The sequence below is a fragment of the Hypanus sabinus genome, chromosome 7 (genome assembly GCF_030144855.1).
Source record: "Hypanus sabinus isolate sHypSab1 chromosome 7, sHypSab1.hap1, whole genome shotgun sequence".
In the NCBI taxonomy this organism is placed as follows: Eukaryota; Metazoa; Chordata; class Chondrichthyes; order Myliobatiformes; family Dasyatidae; genus Hypanus; species Hypanus sabinus.
Genome location: NC_082712.1, coordinates 3,245,130 through 3,263,352, shown reverse-complemented (window position 1 = coordinate 3,263,352; position 18,223 = coordinate 3,245,130). Strand labels below are relative to the sequence as shown.

At 52.4% G+C, this 18,223-nt stretch overlaps 1 protein-coding gene across 10 annotated transcripts in view; it reads right to left on the bottom strand.

Moving 5' to 3' along the window:
- cplane1 (ciliogenesis and planar polarity effector 1) overlaps positions 1 to 18,223 on the bottom strand; it is a 375,338-nt gene that overhangs the window by 332,913 nt on the left and 24,202 nt on the right. The gene's annotated exons all lie outside the window — the stretch shown is intronic.

Genomic DNA, 18,223 nt, shown 5'->3' with positions numbered 1-18,223 from the left:
GTCTGAGTGGACAGAGTCGGAATGGTGATTTTGAGGCTTTAGCTCTTGGAGGCTTCAGTCAGAGAAAGCAAAGAAAGGAAGTTTGTTTTTTTCCTTCCTTTCTTTATATCTGCTCAGCTAGGACAGTAGAGAGGCCAGGCAAGGTAAGTGAATGCTCCTCTTGCGTGATGTGGGAAGGCAGGAAGACACAGAACATCGAAATCTACAGCATATTACAGCCTTTTGGCCCACAATGCTGTGCCAACCATTTAACTTACTTTAGAAACTGACTAGAATTTCCCTGTTGCACAGCCCTCTATTTCTCCAAGCTCCATGTCCCTGTCTAAGAGTCTCTTAAAAGACCCTATTGTGTCTGCCTCCACCACCATCACCAGCAGTGCATTCCATGCACCCTCTACTCTCTCCCATACCTACTTCCAAGCAACTTTAAAGTACACCCCCTCGTGTTAGCCGTTTCAGCCCTGGGGAAAAAGCCTCTGGTTATCCACACAATCAATGCCTCTCATTATCTTATACACCTCTATCAGGTCACTTCTCATCCATCCTCCATCGCTCCAAAGAGAAATGGCCAAGTTCACTCACCCTGTCCCATAATGTATGCTCTCTAATCCAGGCAACCTCCTGTAGTATCCAATCTCCTCTGCACTCTCTCTATAGTATCCACATTCTTCCTGTAGTGAGGTGACCACAACTTTACACAGTACTCCAAGTGGTACCGAACCAAGGTCTTATAAAGCCTTAACATTACCTGGTGCCTCTTGAACTCAATCGTACACTTGATGAAGGCCGTTACAGCATATGCTGCCTTAACAACACTGTCAACCTGCGTAGCAGCTTTGAGTGTCCTATAGACATGGACCCCAAGATCTTGCAGATCCTCCACAAAGCAAAGAGTCTAACCATTAACTCTGTCTTCAAATTTGACCTACCAAAATGAATCACTTCACACTTAAGACAACTAAGACCATAAGATATAGGAATGAAGTAGGCCATTCGACCTATTGAGTCTGCTCTGCCATTCAATCATGGCTGATCGAATTCTTCCAGTCATCCCCACTCCCCTGCCTTCTTCCCATACCCTTTGGTGCCCTGGCTAATCAATGCACCCAATGACTTGGCCTCCACAGCTGCTTGTGGCAACAAATTCCAGATTTACTACCCTCTGACTAAAGTAATTTGTCTGCATCTCTGTTCTAAAAGGACGTCCTTCAATCCTGAAGTCGTGTCTTCCAGTCCTGGAGTCCTCAATCATAGGAAATCACTTTGCCATATCTAATCTGATCAGGCCTTTTAACATTTGGAATGTTTCTATGAGAACTCCCCCCATTCTTCTGAACGCCAGGGAACACAACCCAAGAGCTGCCAGACATTCCTCATATGATAGATAACCCTTCCATTCCTGGAATCATTCTCGTGAATCTTGTCTGCACCCTCTCCAATGTCAGTATATCCTTCCTAAAATAAGGAGCCCGAAACTGCACACAGTATTCTAAGTGTGGTCTCACACGTGCCTTATAGAGCTTCAACACCACACCCCTGCTCTTCTATTCTATACGTCTAGAAATGAATGCCAACAATGCATTTGCCTTCTTCACCACTGACTCAACCTGGAGGTTATCTTTTAGGGTATCTTGCACAAGGACTCCCAAGTCCCTTTGCATTTCTGCATTTTGAATTCTCTGTCTATCTAAATAATCGTCTGCCCATTGATTTCTTCCACCAAAGTGCATGACCATATAGTTTCCAACATTGTATTTCATTTGCCACTTCTTTTCCCATTCCCCTAAACTACCTAAGTCTCTCTGCAGACTCTCTATTTCCTCAACACTACCCGCTCTTCCATCTATCTTTGTATCACTGGCAAATTTAGCCACAAAACCATTAATCCCATAGTCCAAGTCATTGGCATACTTTGTAAAAAGCAGCGGTCCCAACACCGATACCTGTGGAACTCCACCGGTAACCAGCAGCCAGTCAGAATAGGATCTCTTTATTCCTACTCTCTGTTTTCTGCCAATCAGCCAATGCTCCACCCATGTTAGTAACTTCCCTGTAATTCCATGGGCTCTTATCTTGCTAAGCAGCCTCATGTACGGCACCTTGTCAAAGGCCTTCTGAAAATCTTAATACACCACATCCGCTGCATCTCCTTTGTCTAACCTGCTTGTAATTTCTTCAAAAAACTGCAGTAGGTTAGTCAGGCAGGATTTTCCTTTCAGGAAACGATGCTGGTTTTCACCTGGCTTGCCACGTGCCTCCAACTACTCTGTGATCTCAACCCTCGATTCCAACAACTTCCCAACCACTATGTCAGGCTAACAGGTCTACAGTTTCCTTTCTGCTGTCTCCCACCCTTCTTAAATACCAGAGTAACATTTGCAATTTTCCAGTCATCCAGTACAATGCCAGAATCTATTGATTCTTGAAAGATGCCTCTGCAATCTCTCCAGCTACTTCCTTCAAACTCCGAGAGTGCATTCAATTGGGTCCAAGAGATATCTCCACCCACAGACCATTAAGCTTCCTGAGCACCTTCTCAGTCGTAATTTTCACAGCACAAACTTCACTTCCCTGACACTCTTGAATGTCCGGCATACTGCAAATGTCTTGCACTGTGTAGACTGACGCAAAATACTCATTCAGTTCTTCTGCCATCTCTGCGTCTCTCATTACAATACCTTCAGTGTCATTTGCTATTGGTCCTATATCTACCCTCAACTCTCTTTTACCCTTTATATACTTCAAAAAGCTTTTAGTATCTACTTTGATATTAGTCGCCAGCTTCCTTTCATAATCCTGTGGCGACCCATTTCCTGGCACATTCGAACGGGTTCACAATTAGATAGCCTACGGGGGTTTGCGAGCACAGAGCTTTGGAGCCTCTGCGCCACGGGGGGCAGGTTGAGGGAGGCTTAAAAGTGAGGCTGAGGATTTCGAATAAAGTTTTTCCTTCGACTGCAGTTACCGACTCCGTGTAGTAATTTTAGCGCTGCGTGTAGCACACCGCTACAATTAGTGACCCCAACGGTCCAAACGATTTTTGGACCAGAAATGACCGACGCCGCCTCTGTTCACGCGGTTTCGTTGAAACTACCGGGTTTCTGGACACAGCGACCGAACCTATGGTTCCAGCAAGCCGAAGCCCAATTCCACGTTCACCGGATCACCTCAGAAGACACCCGCTACTACTACGTGGTGAGCTCCCTCGACCAGGACACAGCGGCCCAGGTCCCGGAGTTCGTACAGTCGCCCCCGGCAGACGGCAAGTACACGGAATTCAAAGCCCTGCTCCTCAGGACCTTCGGACTCTCACGGCGCGAGCGGGCTGCCCGTTTACTGCACCTGGATGGCTTGGGCGACAGAACCCCATCGGCTTTAATGAATGAGATGTTGTCTCTCGCCGACGGACACACGCCCTGCCTCATGTTTGAGCAGCCATTCCTGGAGCAGCTGCCCAAGGACATACGCCTGCTGCTGTCCGACGCGGATTTCAGTGACCCCCGGAAGGTGGCAGCCCGGGCGGACTTGCTGTGGAACGCCAAAAAGGTGAGCGGGGCGTCCATCGCACAGATCTCCCAGCCACGCTCCCGGCAGCAAACCAGTCCAGGCCCGGCCGCAGAGCCCGCCAACCCCCGGCCCAATGAACACTGGTGCTTCTACCACCAGCGGTGGGGCGCAGAAGCCCGCCGTTGTCGCCCGCCCTGCAAGTTCCCGGGAAACGCCAGGGCCAGCCGCCGCTGATGGCTACGGTGGCTGGCCATTGGGATAGCCTCCTGTATGTGTGGGATAGAAGGTCGGGACGCTGGTTTTTGGCTGATACTGGTGCCGAGATCAGCATTTTACCTCCGACGAGTTACGACACCCGCAGCAGGGCACCTGGTCCCCCCCTGAGGGCCGTGAATGGCAGCACAGTAAGGACCTATGGCACCCGTCAGGTGCAGCTACAGTTCGGCTCCAGCCAGTTCATGTGGGACTTCACACTGGCCGCCGTAGCCCAACCGCTTCTGGGTGCGGATTTTTTGCGAGCTCACAGCCTACTGGTCGACCTGCCCAGGAAGAGACTGGTACACGCCGAGACCTTTCAGACGTTCTCCCTGGGTGCAGCCCAGTTGCCAGCTCCTCACCTCGGCTCCATCACGCTGTCCGACAACGACTTCACCAGGGTCCTGGCGGATTTCCCATCGGTTCTGGCACCACAGTTCACAGCGGCCATGCCCAGGCACGGCGTACAGCACCACATCCCGACCCAGGGACCACCTCTCCACGCCCGCGCTCGGCGGCTTCCCCCGGACAAGCTCCGACTGGCGAAGGAGTTCCAGAGGATGGAGGAATTGGGGATCATCCGGCGGTCCGACAGCCCATGGGCCTCCCCCCTGCACATGGTGCCCAAAGCGACGGGAGGCTGAAGACCGTGCGGCGACTACCGCAGGCTGAACGAGGCTACCACACCGGACCGCTACCCTGTGCCGCACATTGAGGACTTTGCAGCAAACCTGCACGCCGCACGGATCTTCTCCAGGGTAGACCTCGTCCGAGGGTACCATCAAATCCTGATGCATCCTGACGACGTCCCCAAAACGGCTCTCATCACCCCGTTTGGCCTTTTCGAGTTCCTCCGCATGCCGTTCGGCCTGAAGAATGCCGCACAGACGTTCCAGCGGTTAATGGACGCGGTGGGACGGGACCTGGACTTCGCGTTCATCTATTTGGATGACATCCTCATAGCCAGCAGCAGTCGTCAGGAGCATCTGTCCCACCTCCGTCAACTCTGCGCCTGACTGAGTGAGTACGGTCTTACAATCAACCCCGCCAAGTGCCAATTCGGACTCGATACCATTGACTTCCTGGGCCACAGGATTACTAAAGATGGGGCAACCCCTCTGCCCGCTAAGGTAGATGCGGTCCGCCACTTTCCCCGACCCACCACGATCAAAGGCCTTCAGGAATTCGTAGGTATGGTCAATTTCTACCGCCGCTTCCTCCCTTCAGCTGCCCGGATCATGCGCCCCTGTTCGCCCTGATGTCGGGTCCGAGCAAGGACATTACCTGGGACGAGGAGTCCGCCGCCGCTTTCGTTCAAACGAAGGAAGCTTTGGCGAACGCCGCAATGCTAGTACATCCCAGAATGGGACGCCCCTACCGCCCTCACAGTGGACGCATCTAACACGGCAGTCGGTGGGGTGCTGGAGCAACTCATCGCAGGTCGCTGGCAACCCCTGGCGTTTTTCAGCAAACACCTGCGGCCACCCGAGCTCAAGTACAGTGCTTTCGACCGAGAACTGTTGGCGCTCTACCTGGCAATCCGGCATTTCAGGTACTTCCTAGAAGGTCGGCCCTTCACCGCGTTCATGGACCACAAACCGCTTACCTTTGCGTTTACGAATGCGTCCGACCCCTGGTCGCCACGCCAGCAACGCCACCTGTCCTACATCTCTGAATACACGACGGATGTCCGGCACGTCTCAGGTAAGGACAATGTCGTGGCGGATGCGCTCCCTCGCCCTACCATTCATGCCCTTTCCCAAGGGGTAGACTTTGAGGCACTGGCAGAGGCGCAGCAGGCGGACGAGGAGATTCCGAGTTACAGAACCGCAGTCTCCGGTTTGCAGCTCCAGGACCTCCCCGTGGGCCCGGGTGAGAGGACCCTACTCTGTGACGTCGCCACCGGCCAGCCCCGCCCCGTCGTCCCGACAGCCTGGCAGCGCCGTGTTTTCGACTCCATTCATAACTTGGCGCATCCCTCCATCCGGACAACTGTCCGGATGGTTTCCAGCAGGTTCGTTTGGCACGGACTCCGCAAACAGGTCAGTGAATGGGCCAAAACGTGCATGCACTGCCAGACGGCCAAGGTGCAGCGGCACACCAAAGCCCCACCGCAGCAGTTCCATCCCGCCCACCGGCGTTTCGACCACATTCATGTCGATATCGTGGGCCCCCTGCCAGTGTCGCGCGGAGCGCGTTACCTCCTGAATATCATGGACCGGTTCACAAGATGGCCAGAGGCGGTCCCGCTCACCAACACCACCTCCGAATCTTGCGCCCGAGCCCTGATCGCCACCTGGATATCTCACTTTGGTGTACCGGCCCACATTACCTCCGACAGAGGCGCCCAGTTCACCTCCAGCCTGTGGTCAGCTATGGCCAGCCTTTTGGGGACTCAGCTGCACCACACCACTGCCTACCACCCACAGTCGAACGGGCTAGTGGAGCGTTTCCACCGTCACCTGAAGTCGGCCCTCATGGCCCGCCTGCGAGGAGCCAACTGGGCGGACGAGCTTCCCTGGGTCCTACTCGGCATCCGCACAGCGCCCAAGGATGACCTGCACGCCTTGTCGGCCGAGTTGGTATACGGCGCGCCTCTGGTCGTCCCCAGGGAGTTCCTACCAGCCCCACGGGGGCAAGAGGAAGATCCCACAGCAGTCCTGGGCAGACTACGCGAGAAGCTCGGTAACCTGGCCCCCATACCCACTTCACAGCACGGGCGGCACCCGACCTGCGTACCCAAAGACCTACAGAACTGTAAGTTTGTGTTTGTACAAAGGGGCGGGCATCGGCCACCGCTGCAGCGGCCATACGAGGGGCCGTTTATGGTGCTCCGGAACAATGGATCCACGTTCGTGCTGGACGTTGGGGGGAAAGAGGAGGTTTTCACGGTGGACCGCCTCAAACCGGCCCATGTGGACATGGCCTCGGCGCAGAGGCCGACCTCCCAAGCAGTTTCTGGCCCAGACTGTGGACATTGGGGGGTGTATCGCTGGTTCTGGGTGGGGGTTATGTGGCGACCCATTTCCTGGCACATCCGAACCGGCTCACAATTAGATAGCCTACGGGGGTTTGCGAGCACAGAGCTTTGGAGCCTCTGTGCCACGGGGGGGGGCAGGTTGAGGGAGGCTTAAAAGTGAGGCTGAGGATTTCGAATAAAGTTTTTCCTTCGACTGCAGTTACCGACTCCGTGTCGTAATTTTAGCGCTGCGTGTAGCACACCGCTACAATCCATCTTTTCCTTCCTAATGACCTTCTTAGTTTCCTTCTGCAAGATTTTAAAAGCTTCCCAATCCTCTATCTTCCCACTAGCTTTGGATTCCTTGTATGCCCTCTCTTTTGCTTTTACTTTGGCTCTGACTTCACTTGTCAGTCACAGTAGTGTTCTTCTTCCATTCAAAAATTTCTTCTTATTTGGAATATATCTGTCTTGCACCTCCCTCATTTTTCGCAGAAACTCCAGCCATTTCTGTTCTGCTGTCCTTCCTGCTAGTGTCTCTTTCCAGTCAATTTTGGCCAGTTCCCCTCTCATGCCGCTGTAATTGCATTTATTCCACTGAAATACCGAAACATTGGAATTTAGTTTCTTCTTCTCAAATTTCAAAATGAACTCGATCACATTGTGATCACTGTTCCCTAAAGGTTCCTTAACCTTAAGCTCTCCTATCACCTCCGGATCATTGCACAACACCCAATCCAGCAAAGTCAATCCCCTAGTAGGCCCAACAACAAACTGTTCTAAAAAGCGATCCCTTTGACATTTTACAAATCTCTTGAGGTCCAGTACTGGCCTGGTTTTCCTAAACCCACTTTCATGTTAAAATCCCCAATGATTATCATAACATTGTAGCGCCTCTTTTCCTAGCGTATCCGAACCGACTCACAATTAGATAGCCTACGGGGGTTTGCGAGCACAGAGCTTTGGAACCTCTTCGCCATGGGGGGCCGGTTGACAGAGGCTTAAAAGTGAGGCTGAAGTTTTCGAATAAAGTTTTTCCTTCGACTGCAGTTACCGACTCCGTGTCGTAATTCTAGCGCTGCTTGTAGCACACCGCTACAATTGGTGACCCCGACGGTCCAAACGATTTTTGGACCAGAAATGACCGACGCCGCCTCTGTTCATGCGGTTTCGTTGAAACTGCCGGGTTTCTGGACACAGCGCCCGGACCTATGGTTCCAGCAAGCCGAAGCCCAATTCCACGTTCGCCGGATCACCTCAGAAGACACTCGCTACTACTACGTGGTGGGCTCCCTCGACCAGGACACAGCTGCCCAGGTCGCGGAGTTCGTACAGTCGCCCCCGGCAGACGGCAAGTACACGGAATTCAAAGCCCTGCTCCTCAGGACTTTCGGACTCTCACGGCGCGAGCGGGCTGCCCGTTTACTGCACCTGGACGGCTTGGGCGACAGACCTCCATCGGCTTTAATGAATGAGATGTTGTCTCTGGCCGAGGGACACACAGGCCTCATGTTTGAGCAGGCATTCCTGGAGCAGCTGCCCGAGGACATACGCCTGCTGCTGTCCGACGCGGATTTCAGTGACCCCCGGAAGGTGGCAGCCCGGGCGGACTTGCTGTGGAACGCCAAAAAGGTGAGCGGGGCGTCCATCGCACAGATCTCCCAGCCACGCTCCCGGCAGCAAACCAGTCCAGGCCCGGCCGCAGAGCCCACTAACCCCCGGCCCAATGACCACTGGTGCTTCTACCACCAGCGGTGGGGCGCAGAAGCCCGCCGTTGCCGCCCGCCCTGCAAGTTCCCGGGAAACGCCAGGGCCAGCCGCCGCTGATGGCTACGGCGGCTGGCCATCGGGATAGCCTCCTGTATGTGTGGGATAGCAGGTCGGGACGCCAGTTTTTGGTCGATACTGGGGCTGAGGTCAGCGTTTTACCTCCGATGAGTTACGACACCCGCAGCAGGGCACCGGGTCCCCCCCTGAGGGCCGTGAATGGCAGCACAGTAAGGACCTATGGCACCCGTCAGGTGCAGCTACAGTTCGGCCCCAGCCAGTTCACGTGGGACTTCACACTGGCCGCCGTAGCCCAACCGCTTCTGGGTGCGGATTTTTTGCGAGCTCACAGCCTGCTGGTTGACCTGCCCAGGAAGAGACTGGTACACGCCGAGACCTTTCAGACGTTCTCCCTGGGCGCGGCCCAGTTGCCAGCCCCTCACCTCGGCTCCATCACGCTGTCCGACAACGATTTCACCAGGGTCCTGGCGGAGTTCCCATCGGTTCTGGCACCGCAGTTCACAGCAGCCATGCCCAGGCACGGCGTACAGCACCACATCCCGACACAGGGACCACCCCTCCATGCCCGTGCTCGGCGGCTTCCCCCGGACAAGCTCCGACTGGCGAAGGAGGAGTTCCAGAGAATGGAGGAATTGGGGATCATCCGGCGGTCCGACAGCCCCTGGGCTTCCCCCCTGCACATGGTGCCCAAAGCGACGGGGGGCTGGAGACCGTGCGGCGACTACCGCAGGCTGAACGAGGCTACCACACCGGACCGCTACCCTGTGCCGCACATTCAGGACTTTGCGGCAAACCTGCACGGCGCCCGGATCTTCTCCAAGGTCGACCTTGTCCGAGGGTACCATCAAATCCCGATGCATCCTGACGACGTCCCCAAAACGGCTCTCATCACCCCGTTTGGCCTCTTCGAGTTCCTCCGCATGCCGTTCGGCCTGAAGAATGCCGCACAGACGTTCCAGCGGTTAATGGACGCGGTGGGACGGGACCTGGACTTCGCGTTCATCTATTTGGATGACATCCTCATAGCCAGCGGCAGTCGTCAGGAGCATCTGTCCCACCTCCGTCAACTCTGCGCCCGACTGAGTGAGTACGGTCTTACAATCAACCCTGCCAAATGCCAGTTCGGACTTGATACCATTGACTTCCTGGGCCACAGGATTACTAAAGACGGGGCAACCCCTCTGCCCGCTAAGGTAGATGCGGTCCGCCACTTCCCCCGACCCACCACAATCAAAGGCCTTCAGGAATTCGTAGGTATGGTCAATTTCTACCGCCGCTTCCTCCCTTCAGCTGCCCGGATCATGCGCCCCCTGTTCGCCCTGATGTCGGGTCCGAGCAAGAACATTACCTGGGACGAGGAGTCCGCCGCCGCTTTCGTTCAAACGAAGGAAGCTTTGGCTGACGCCGCAATGCTAGTACATCCCAGAATGGACACCCCTACCGCCCTCACAGTGGACGCATCAAACACGGCAGTCGGTGGGGTGCTGGAGCAGCTCATCGCAGGTCGCTGGCAACCCCTGCCGTTTTTCAGCAAACACCTGCGGCCTCCCGAGCTCAAGTACAGTGCTTTTGACCGGGAACTGTTGGCGCTCTACCTGGCAATCCGGCATTTCAGGTACTTCCTAGAAGGCCGGCCCTTCACCGCGTTCACGGACCACAAACCGCTTACCTTTGCGTTTACGAAAGCATCCGACCCCTGGTCATCCCGCCAGCAACGCCACCTGTCCTACATCTCTGAATACACAACGGATGTCCGGCACGTCTCGGGTAAGGCCAATGTCGTGGCGGATGCGCTCTCTCGCCCTACCGTTCATGCCCTTTCCCCAGGGGTAGACTTTGAGGCACTGGCAGAGGCACAGCAGGTAGATGAGGAGATTCCGAGTTACAGGACTGCAGTCTCTGGTTTGCAGCTCCAGGACTTCCCCGTGGGCCCAGGTGAGAGGACCCTACTCTGTGACGTCGCCACCGACCGGCCCCGTCCGGTCGTCCCCGCAGCCTGGCGGCGACGTGTTTTCGACTCCATTCATAACTTGGCGCATCCCTCCATCCGGACAACTGTCCGGCTGGTTTCCAGCAGGTTCGTTTGGCACGGTCTCCGCAAACAGGTCAGTGAATGGGCCAGAACGTGCATGCACTGCCAGACGGCCAAGGTTCAGCGGCACACCAAAGCCCCACCGCAGCAGTTCCATCCCGCCCACCAGCGTTTCGACCACATTCATGTCGATATCGTGGGCCCCCTGCCAGTGTCGCGCGGAGCGCGTTACCTCCTGACTATCGTGGACCGGTTCACAAGATGGCCAGAGGCGGTCCCGCTCACCGACACCACCTCCGAATCTTGCGCCCGAGCCCTGCTCGCCACCTGGATATCCCGCTTTGGTGTACCAGCCCACATTACCTCCGACAGAGGCGCCCAGTTCACCTCCAGCCTGTGGTCAGCTATGGCCAGCCTTTTGGGGACTCAGCTGCACCACACCACTGCCTACCACCCACAGTCGAACGGGCTAGTGGAGCGTTTCCACCGTCACCTGAAGTCGGCCCTCATGGCCCGCCTGCGAGGGGCCAACTGGGCGGACGAGCTTCCCTGGGTCCTTCTCGGCATCCGCACAGCGCCCAAGGACGACCTGCACGCCTCGTCGACCGAGTTGGTATACGGCGCGCCCCTGGCCGTCCCCGGGGAGTTCCTACCAGCCCCGAGGGGGCAAGAGGAAGAACCCGCTGCAGTCCTGGGCAGACTTCGCGAGAAGCTCGGTAACCTGGCCCCCATACCCACGTCACAGCATGGGCGGCACCCGACCTGCGTACCCAAAGACCTACGGAACTGTAAGTTTGTGTTTGTACGAAGGGGCGGGCATCGGCCGCCGCTGCAGCTGCCATACGAGGGGCCGTTTACGGTGCTCCGGAACAACGGGTCCACGTTCGTGCTGGACGTTGGGGGGAAGGAGGAGGTTTTCACGGTGGACCGCCTCAAGCCGGCCCATGTGGACCTGGCGCAACCGGCCGAGTTTCCGGCGCCTCGGCGCAGAGGCCGACCTCCCAAGCAGGTTCTGGCCCAGGCTGTGGACATTGGGGGGTGTATCGCCGGTTCTGGGGGGGGGTTATGTAGCGCCTCTTTTCCTAGCGTATCCGAACCGACTCACAATTAGATAGCCTACGGGGGTTTGCGAGCACAGAGCTTTGGAACCTCTTCGCCATGGGGGGCCGGTTGACAGAGGCTTAAAAGTGAGGCTGAAGTTTTCGAATAAAGTTTTTCCTTCGACTGCAGTTACCGACTCCGTGTCGTAATTCTAGCGCTGCTTGTAGCACACCGCTACAACATTGCCCTTCTGACACGCCTTTTCTATCTTCTGCTGTAATTTGTAATCCACATCTTGGCTGCTGTTTGGAGGCCTGTATACAACTGCCACTAGTGTCCTTTTACCCTTGCCATTTCTTAACTCAACCCATGGAGACTCTACACCTTCTGGTCCTATGTCATCCCTTTATAATGATTTAATATTATTTCTTATACACAGAGCCACACCATCCCCTCTGCCTAGTAACCTATCTTTCCGATACACCGTATATCCTTGGATGTTCAGCTCCCAGTGGCAGCCATCCTTTAGCCAAGTTTCAGAGATGGCCACAACATCACACTTGCCAGTCTGTAGCTGAGTTTCAAGATCGTCCATTTTATTTCTTCTGCCATGTGCGTTCAAATATAACACTCTCAGTCCAGTATTTGTTGCTTTCTATTCTAACTGCACCACGCCTCTATTGCCCTGTAGCTCATCCCACTGGTTGTGATTATGCCTCATCACCTGCCTGTCCTTTCTATCGTCTCTGTTGCATGCTATCTTTGATTTATTTCTGTTTTCCCCTTCCTCAACCCTATCACTCCAGTTCCCATCCCCCGGCAAATTAGTTTAAATCCTCCCGAACAGCTCTATTAAACCTGCCTGCTGGGATATTGGACCACTTTGGGTTCAGGTGTCCTTTTGGTACAGATTGTACCTCCCACAGAAGAAGCCCCGGTGATGCAGGAACCCAAAGCCCTGGCTGCTTCACCAGTCTCTCAGCTACACATTAATAAGCCTGATCATGCTATTCTTGTGCTTGCTCACACGTGACACAGGCAACATTCCTGAGATTACTATCCTGGACGCCCTGCTTTTCAGCTTCCTACCCAACTCCCTGAATTCTCTTCAAGTCCTCCTCCCTTTTTCTATTGTCATTGGTACCAACGTGTACCAAGACTTCTGGCTGTTCACCCTCTCGCTTCAGAAAACTCTGTACCAATCTGAGACATCCCATACCTGGGCACCTGGGAGGCAACACAGCATGCGGGTATCTCTATCAGGCTGACAGAACCTCCTGTCTGTTCCCCTCACTGTTGAATCCCCTATTACTACCGTACTTCTCACCTTCTTCTCTCCCTTCTGCACCACAGAACCACACTCACTGCCAGAGACCCGATTGCCATGGTCACCACCTAAACAGGATCCAAAACGAGATCACAATTACTGAGGGCGATGGCAAGAGGGGTTCTCTCTAATATCTGAGCTCTTCCCATCCCTTCCCTGACTATCACCCTCTTGTCTAACTCCTGCAACCTCTGGGTGACTACCTCCTTGTAGCTCCTGTCTATCTCCTGCTCACTTTCCCTAACACGGTCTCCCAGGAGCTGCATCTCAGTGCACCTGGTGCAGATACGGCCACCTGGGAGACTGGCATAAATGAGCCAAAGCCCTACCACTCTGACTCAAACCACTCCATCGATGAGCAGGATGAGCCGCGTGAGAATAGGAGTGATAGTAGAGACATGTGCATGGAGTTGGAGGAGGTAGCGGGGGTACTTAATGAATACTTTGCTTCAGCATTCACCAGTGAAAAGGACCTTGGCATTTGTGGAGGTGAGTTACAGTGGATTGAAATACTTGAGCGTATAGACATTAAGTAAGAGAATGTGCTGACCTGGGTTGAACTCCATCTGCCAGTTCTCACCCCAGTTCTGCATCCTATTGATGCCCTGATGCCTCTGACAACCCTCTAGACTATCCACAACACCCCCAACTTTTGTGTCACCACTAAACTTACTAACCCACCCTTCTACTTCCTCATGCAAGTCATTTACAAAAATCACAAACAGGAGGGGTCCCAGAACAGATCCCTGCAGAACACCACTGGTCACTGTTCTCCATACAGAATACAACCATCTGCAACCACCCTTTGCCTTCTGTGGGCAAGCCAATTCTCGATCCACAAAGCAAGGTCTCTTTGGATCCTTCGCCTCCTTACTTTCTGAATGAGCTTTGCATGGGGAATCTTATCTAATGGCTTACTAAAATCCATATACACTACATCCACTGATCTACCTTCATTCTTCCTCAAAGAATTGACGACCTGCCCTTGACAACGCCATGCTGACTATCCGTAATCAGATTATGTCTCTCCAAATGCTCAGAAGCCCTGCCTCCAGGATCTTCTGCAACAACTTGCCCACCACTGAAGTCAGACTCACGGGTCTATAATTTCCTGGGTTATCTCTGCTCCCTTTCTTCAACAAGGGAACAACATTTGCAACTGTCCAATCCTCTGGTACTTCTTCTGTCCCTATTGTTGATGTAAAGATCATCACCAGAGGCTCAGCAATCTACTCCCTCCCAGGCTACTGGGGGTATATCTCATCCGATCCCGTCTACTGATCAAACAATACTTTTCAAAATCTCTGGCACATCCTCTTACTTAATGTCCATACACTCAAGCATTTCAGTCTGCTGTAACTCATCCCCAAAATGCCAAGGTCCTTTTCACTGGTGAATACTGAAGCAAAGTATTCATTAAATACCCCTGCAGCCTCCTCCAACTCCATGCACGTTTCCACTATCACTCCTATTCTCACACGGCTCATCCTCTTGCTCTTGTAGAATGCCGAGGGGTTTTCCTTAATCTTGCTCACCAAGGCCTTCTCGTGGCCCCTTCTGCCTCTCCTAATTCCACTCTTCAGCTACCTTCCTGGCACCCTTGTAATCTTCTAGAGCTCTAACAGTACTTGCTTTCTTGAAACTTTCATAAGCTTTTCTTTTCTTCATAATTACCCACATCCTTTGTACACTACGGTTCTTTTACCCTATCATCCTTTCCCTGCCTCAATGGAACATACCAATGCAGAACACTATGTAGATGTTCCTTGAACATTTGCCACATTTCCATGAGACCATCTGCTCCCAAGTTCTTGCCTAAAAGCATCATATTTCTCCCTACCCCAATTAAACGTTTTCCCAAATTGTCTGATCCTATCCCACTCCAGCGCTATGGTAAAGGAGATAGAGTTGTTATCACTACCTCCAAACTGATCTCCTACCAAGAGATCGGACACCTGACAATGTTCACCTGACAATGACTATAAGACATAGGAGCAGAAGTAGGTCATTTGGCCCGTAGAGTCTGCTCCGCCATTTCATCATGGCTGATCCTTTTTTTCTCCCTTACCCAGCCTTCTCCCCGTAACCTTTGATGTCATGTCCAATAAAGAATCTGGCAACCTCTGCCTTAAATGCACCCAATGACCTGGCCTGCAAGGCTGTACATGGCAACAAATTCCACAATTTCAGCACTCTCAGGCTACAGAAATTTCTCCACATCTCTGTTTTGGATGGATTCCCCTCTATCCTGAGGCTGTGTTCTCTTGTCCTAGACTCTCCCACTATGGGAAACATCCTTTCCACATCTACTCTGCCTAGGCCTTTCAACATTCAAAAGGTTTCAACAAGATTCCCCCCTCATCCTTCTGAATTCCAATGAGTACAGATCCAGAGCCAACAAGTTCCTCGTATGATAACCCTTTCATTCCTGGAATCATCCTTGTGAACCTCCTCTGGACCCTTTTCAATGCCAGCACATCTTTTCTACGATGAGGAGCCCAAAACTGTTCACAATACTCAAGGTGAGGCCTCACCAATGTCCTACAAAACCTCAGCATCACATCACTGCTCTTGTATTCTAAACTTGAAATGAATGTTAACATAGCATTTGCCTTCCTCACCACTGACTCAACCCGCAAGTTAACCTTTAGGGTGTTCTGCACAAGGACTCCCAACACCCTTTGCATCTCAGATTTTTGGAATTTCTCCCCATTTGGAAAATAGTCCGCACATTTATTTCTACTACCAAAGTGCATGACCATGTATTTTCCAACACTGTATTTCATTTGTCACTTTCTTGCCCATTCTCCCAATCTGTCTAAGTCCTTCTGCATCCTACCTGTTTACTCAACACTACCTACCCTCCACCAATCTTCATATCATCTGCAAACTTGGCAACAAAGTCACCTATTCCATCATCTACATCATTTCTACACAGCATAAAAAGAAGTGGTTCCAATGCTGACCCCTGCAGAACACCACTAGTTACTGGCAGCCAGCCAGACAAGTATCCTTTTATTCCCACTCACTGTCTTCTTCCAATCAGGCCAATGCTCTAATCATCTAAGTAACTTTCCTGAAATACCATGGGCTCTTAACTTGGTAAGCAGTTTCAAGTGTGGCATCTTGTCAAAGGCCTTCTGAATGTCCAAATATACAACATCCACTGCATCCCCTTTATCTATTCTATTTGTAATCTCCTCAAAGAATTCCAACAGGTTCATCAGGCAAGATTTTCTCTTAAGGAAACCATGCTGACTTTATCCTATCTTGTCCTGTGTCACCAAATACTCCATCATCTCGTCCTTAACAATTGACAATCTAACATCTTTCCAACCACTGAGGTCAGGCTAACTGGTCTATAATTTCCTTTCTGATGCCTTCTTCCTTTCTTAAAGAGTGGAGTGACATTTGTTATTTTCCAGTATTCTGGCACTATGCCAGAGTCCAATGATTTTTGAAAGATTATTTCTCATGCCACCAGAGACTCTAACGCTACCTCTTTCAGAACCCTAGGGTGCAGTTCATCTAGTCAGGGTGACTTATGTATTTTTAGGTATTTCGGCTTTTTGAGCACCTTCTCTCTTGTAATAATAACTGCACCCACTTCTCTTCTTTCACACACTACAACATCTGGCACACTGCTAGTGTCTTCCACAGTGAAGACTGCAGCAAAATACTCATTTAGTTCATCTGCCATCTCCTTGTCCCCCGTTATTATTTTTCCTGTCTCATTTTCTAGCAGTCTTACAGTATATACACTCTCATCCCTCTTTTAGATTTTACATACTTGAAAACACTTTTACTATCCACTTTGATATTATTTGCTAGCTTGCTTTCATATTTCATCTTTTCATTTCCAATGATGCTTTTAGTTGCCCTCTGTAGGTTGTTAAAAACTTCCCAATCCTCTTATCTTCCCACCAATTTTTGCTTTGTTGTATGCCCTCCCTTTTGTTTTTACAACAGCTTTAACTTCCCTTACCACTCACTGTTGTACTATTTTGCCATTTGAGTATTTCTTCATTTTTGGAATACTCATGTCCTGCACCTTCCTCATTTTTCCCAGAAACGCACGCCATTACTGCTCTGCTGTCACCCCTGCCAACAGCAGTTTCTTAACTTAACTCACAAGGATTCAACATCTTCCAATCCTACGTGTACGTAGGATTTAAGCCTACCTGGTCAATACCTGTGGAGGAGGGGGAACTGCGCAGGCGTGAGTGACGTCAGCGTCGAGCGCGCACTTTAAAAGGCCGGACTTCTTGTCGGAGTGGTCATTTGAATCGGGAGCAAGTTACAGCTTGTGATTCAGCTGGGAGCGCAGAGAATTCGACCCTGTACGTAGGATTTAAGCCTACCTGGTCAATACCTGTGGAGGAGGGGGAACTGCGCAGGCGTGAGTGACGTCAGCGTCGAGCGCGCACTTTAAAAGGCAGGACTTCTTGTCAGAGCGGGCAGCGGAGTCCGTGGAAGCAGAGTCCTGGGCTTTGGCTAAGTGGGCTTCGGCGTAAGGGGACTTCGGTAAGGCTGTGTGATTGCTCGCTGAGGGGAAGAAGGTAAGGTCGCTAGGTGCTTTTTAGACTTATTATATTAATCCAGTTCAGGTATGGGGGAGACAGTCAGAGCAGTGGTGTGCTCCGTATGCAGTATGTGGGAAGTCAGGGTCAACACAGTTGTCCCTGATGACCACACCTGCAAGAGGTGCGTCCAGCTGCAGCTCCTATCAGCCTGAGTTAGGGAGTTGGAACTGGAGCTGGATGAACTACGGATCATTCGAGAGGCAGAGATAGATAGGAGTTATCAGGAGGTAGTCACACCAAAGAACCAAGATTTAGGCAGATGGGTGACGGTCCAGAGAGGCAGGGGGAGCAGGCAGAGAGAGCAGAGCGCCCCTGCGGCCATTCCCATTAACAATAAGTATACCGTACTGGATACTATTGATGGGGATGACCTACCAGGAATGAGTTGTAGTGGTCCTGCCTCTGGCACAGAGGTTGAACCCTCAACTAGAAAGGGGAGGAGGGAAGAGAAGAGAGCGATAGTTTTAGGGGATTCTATAGTTAGGGGGGCAGATAGGAGATTTTGTGGGGCAGATCGGGAGTCTTGGATGGTATGTTGCCTCCCTGGTGCCAGGGTCCGGGACATCTCAGATCGGGTGCAGGCTATTCTTGAGAACGAGGGCATGAACCCAGATGTAGTGGTCCATGTAGGGACCAACGATGTAGGTAAGGTGAGTGAGGGGGTTCTGCTTAGAGAGTTCAGGGAGTTAGGAGTGAAGCTGAAAGGCAGGACCTCCAGGGTGACAATCTCG